Source organism: Centropristis striata, chromosome 22 (genome assembly GCF_030273125.1).
Source record: "Centropristis striata isolate RG_2023a ecotype Rhode Island chromosome 22, C.striata_1.0, whole genome shotgun sequence".
Taxonomy (NCBI): Eukaryota; Metazoa; Chordata; class Actinopteri; order Perciformes; family Serranidae; genus Centropristis; species Centropristis striata.
Genome location: NC_081538.1, coordinates 16444603 through 16449986, shown reverse-complemented (window position 1 = coordinate 16449986; position 5384 = coordinate 16444603).

Below are 5384 nucleotides of genomic sequence, written 5' to 3'. Positions count from 1 at the left end.
AGTTTAGCAACTGGTATTTCAAAATCGAATTATCGCAATTTTAAAATAAAGAAGTTGATGACATGTACTTAAATCTTCCCATGTGTCAGAAGTAAAGTTTGAACAAGAACAAATGACCTCAGGGTCAATGGTCAATGCTCTTAAGTCATATAATAGAGGCTTATTAAATTATTTATGTTGTTTAATGCTCACCAGCTGTGTTAATAATGTAACATTAAGACAGACTGGACCAGGAGGATTCTTGATTGGCCTACTGACAATTCTTGATTTGCCCCACTAGACTCTACTGTATCTGCACGGTCTACCACTAATGTCTGAATGAAGTGACCCTTGAACCTCCTGTGGCTCTACAGTTGCGTAAGATCATTAATGAAAAGCCCCAAGAGTAAATAGTGAGCCGTTGTTGGTACACAGAGCAACCCGGTGGCACAATTGGCTCTTTGGGTGCCTTGGAACTGTCACTGCCAATCTGTCTCACCCCGGGTGCTCCTTACCCTCCTCTGTATTTATAGGTTGGGTTAGAGAAAGGTTTGGCAGCTCTGCTGACACGAAATGTTAAATTATGGTCTAACCCCACTGTGCAGGTTTGCATGGCGTTCACCTTGAAGTGACATTTCAGTAAAACTAGAATTCAATTTGCATGAAACTTGGAGGAAGTGATGGAGAACTTTTTAATCGCAAACATCACCTAGCATTGTGCTTTAGTATTTGGTTGTAAGAACGTTTTTGTGTTGAACCAGCATGTCTGTAACCCTTGGCCTTGGCCTCCTCCTGCACTCTGCTACTGGAATACAACACACACACACACACACACACACACACACAAACACAATAGCTGGAGGCCAGTAAGAATCAATGCACTCTTGGTCCACTGAGGAAACGTTACCTCGTCCGTCTGGGTCACCAACAGAGACAAATTCAATTCATTCCAGTGTTTTTCCTCTCACTCAGCACAAAGTGAGTTCTGTCCAAACACAAATTAGTGCCCACAGTCAGTCTAAGCTTACTTTGACTCACAGGCGAGACGATCCAAAGATCCTTCCTGGGGGAGGTGGCATTTTTCCAGTATCTCATTATATAATTTTGTGAAAAGCACTAATGCCAAATATGCAGACTACAGTATCCTTAACGTGCCCCAGAGATGGCATCACTGCACACATGCATGCATCCCCAGTATGGGGATCAAGTGAAATCATGTGCGGAGCAGGTTAAGGCTGGTCCATAAGGTTAGAGCTCATTAATTGTTTTATATAAAAACCACAGTCAGCATCTGTGGAATGTTTGCTATTTGACCAGCAACTGAAATTTTATCTATGCAAACATTCCCAGAGGCAGAAATAATCGCATTGTTTGAGTTTTACCTTATGTAACCTTGCTGATGTAACCAACGCTGGGGTTTGTGTTGGCTGTGTTCAAGGTGCTAAAGCCGCTAACTGAATGTTTAGCAGTTTGCTGTCCTCTGGGTGAAGTCTCCTAGCAGGCGGAGGGACCCTGGAGTGTGCTAGCTAGTTAATTCTAATAAACTATTCGGTCTAATGAACAGAGGGAGAGAGCAAGGCAAAATGAGACAAACATTATTCCATCCAGTTTCAGCAGTTTTTTAGCTCTGACTGGTGCTCAATATCATCTTGTTGCACACTCTTCTTATGCAGTGGTAAAATGGTTTTGGACAGTGGATTCTACCTACTTGTTATCTTAATGAACCAACTCTTAATATTGGTATAAAGGCAGTGAATGTGACAAGAAGTCATCCGCAATTTGTTTTGCCAAATTTTTCTAAATTTGGTTATAAATTTGCAAGACATTTGGATTGAAACATGACTACGGACATGTTTTAATTTAATTTATTGCCAAACTCTCTTTTAATGTCTACTATTGATAAGTTCATCTGCCTGTTTTGGGGTTGATATGCAGTTTAGGCAGTTGGTACCAATGTGGAAATAGTCATTTTTTCCACGGTATTGTTCGCCATTGAGTCAGGCTTTCACTTCTGTACAACATACCAGCAGATAGGAACTCCCTTTCCCTTTCTATTAAATGACCCATGATTGGTCAAAGTCTAGATTTTCCAAAGCCTGAAAAGTTGTAAGAGTCTAGTTTTCTCTCAGACCATTTGAATTATTATTATGTTAAACGGTTATAATGGAATTTTTTCCCAATAATTTCATTACATTACATTATATTACATGTCATTTAGCAGACGCTTTTGTCGAAAGCGACTTACAATAAGTGCATTCAACCTGAAGGTACTAGACATAGACCACAGGAATCAAGTAAGTACATAACTTTAAGAGCTAACTGTCATCGCTACAGGAGTGCTATATGTTAAAGAAGAAAAGAAGAGAAAAGAAGAAGAGCATTTTTTTTTCTTTTTTTAAATAATATATAATTTCAAATTTTTTAAATAATATATAATTTCAAATTAACAAGACTCCAGACTCCTCTTATTCCACTGCCCCCCAAGTGGACAAAAAGTTTATTAGTACTGCTTTAAAGTTGGGTTACATTCTCTACCGTCCGGCTATGCTGCAAACTATCCAAATAATCATCAGAAGGTTTACCGAACTTAACAGGAGTAACAGGAAGATTTTGGGACCTATAAATGCAGTCTGAGAAGACAGATTGATTAAAAACATGTACAGGAGATTGAACTTCTAATCTGAATAGTCTTGTTCTAGTTTTGCACATTTCAAAGGTCAGACAAACTGGCTACATTCCTCAGAAGAGGAAATGAAGTCATAAAGACTGTGCTACATTTTGGCAAGGTGGCATACATGACTCCACCCACTGAGGTTTAAACCAACTAATTGCATTATTTCTGCCTGTGAAAAGTGTGTATGTGGTCATTATTACCACCCATGGTGAAACCCTGCATGTTGTCATCATCTTTTCTCTTTGTTCTGTCTTCAGGGTTGAAGAAATAGATGTATCAACATGTAGGTGTCCCTCCTCACCAGTGGTAATTCTCCCCTTGGGTTTTTTTTTCTCTCTCTCTCTCTCTCTGTCATGCTGAGACTACGTGAGCCTCCACACATCACTCTCTCAATTATTCATATAGAGGGGGAAAGAAAAAAAGGAGGGGCAAGAGAAGAAAGATGACGAGACGGGTAGAAGGAGAAGGTGGACGTGACTTTGAGCACATTGATGCAAGGGCATTTTTCCTTTGGTTACTCTTTTCCACTTCTTTTTATGAATGAATCCCATCTTTTCTTTTCTTTACCCTCTTTTCCTCCATGAATTTTCTCCTCTTTTATTTCCAACTTCGATCTATCCTTGTGTTTCCTCACTTCTTCCCTTTCCTTGTCCCTCTCCTTTCCTTCCCTATCCTCCCCCCTGGCTCACCTCCTCCTCTGTGTCCTTATGTTGGCGTGTCTGCAGCCTGGGACTATCCTATTAGTCAGTCATCTCTAACCCATTAACTTGGCGCGGATTTAGGAAGAGGCAGGACACCGATATAACAGGAAGTAAGCTGCTGTTGTCTAACAACATCAAGAGCCATCTTGGCAACTTCTCTTCTTTGGAGATTTAGCTCTTTTTTCAATCCAGTATCTATTTGGGCACAAAGGGAATGATGTATGATGTGTAGGCTGCCAAGACAGTTGGTACCTAATTCTAATGTATCTGTCTGTCCTCTGAAGGCCGCCTAACAAACAGGTTTAAGGCTTGGTCAGCAATACAATGTGAATGAATTCACTACAGTTGGATGTTGAATACAACCACTGCGGCAGTCTCTGCAAAAAAAGTGTGCTGAAAATCTTTTCATTTTTGATTTTGATTGAGAATTTATTTTGAACACAAAATAAAAGATGAACAATTAAAAACAAACAAACAACAATAAATACAAGACAACAAAACAAAATGAAACAACAACAAGACTCAACACTTATTTGTCTTCAAAAGGAGTGGGAAGAAGCCAAAGCTTATTAAATCCCACCACTTCTCCTTATGTTAATTTACTATATTCAGTGATATAACAACAGTAATATTCATATATGTATAACATAGTAATGGAGTATATAAACTTGTTATTACCATTATTAACATACATCACTTGTTATTAACTTACAAACACATAAGTACACAGACACCCCATGTAGTCACAAAAAAAAAATCTTACCATAAAGTTAAGGTTCACAAAACAACATCAATCAAGTGACAATTAACTAGCAAAAGTAATCAGTTTCTAACTTTTTAACATTTATTTCATCTATTGCGCCCAGTTAAAAAAGCTCAGTTCTAATGCCTATTTAAAGAATGTTCCCTTTCTATGGCAACCAGTCCTCTATTAGCTATTTTTAAGTTGGGATTCTTTGTGCCTGAGGCATTCTGGACTCTGCACGTTTCATGTAACCACAGCATTCTCGTTTCAAGTAGAGCCAGGGACTTTTGTCACCTCTTAGCCCACTGTCCCTCAGTATACTTCCTGTTGTTGATTCCCACTGTAAAGGACACAAATACAGTAGAACAAATAAAATTCTCACACAGAGGCCAAACACTCAAAAGTGCATCTCTGTACAGAAAAGGCCAATTCAGCAGTCCTGCTGTACCAGACTGGTCTCGCCTCAAAATCCATAGATATAAATCGTTTGTACGTGCAGCAAGATATGACTCACATTTACGTTTTTTGACTGTCCTCCGCCTCCATCTTGCGGACGTTGTAGTAATGATGGACGGCGATTCAAAGTTTAAATGGCGGTTATCACACTCGGGGCGGGAGGCAGGGGAGGTGGATGGGTCAAACAAACAGACTTTCACCAAGGAGAACAGGGTGGGCGACCTGTGTGAAAAGTAAATTACTTTTTACATAACTTCCGTGCTCACAGTTCGTGAATTACATTTTTTTAAAGTAACCTTACATAACATTTTGTTTACATAACTTACACAACTTATGTGGCTCACAGTTTGTGATTCACATTTTTTACGTAACTTCCTTTCCTTCCAATCATCCTCGTAACTACCTCACTTCCGGCATGTACGTACATTTTTTCACTGTTTTAACTGTCTTAGGTCGGTGGTTTTGTGGTATAGATTCACAGAAACTGCAGCCTTTTTTACAACTGCAAACCATACACATACGTGTATGTATAATGACCTGTCATCTATTTTTAGAACGCTCCGTGCTACCGTGAGTTGCGAAACGCTCATTTTGACAAACAGACATAATAGTCGTTATGGGTGGTCTTGACAAACGGTCTATTCTGTCTATCAGCACTCCTGTAGCGACGGTCCGTTTAGGTTGGAGATCTTGCTGGCCGGAGCTCCATCTGCACAACATAGGTATATTTGATTCATCCTCAAATGATATCTTAACCCTTATGTCCTCCTCAAATTTACTACCCTCTGGTGACGCTCATGGCCAAAAAGGACACTAAAACTGCTATTAA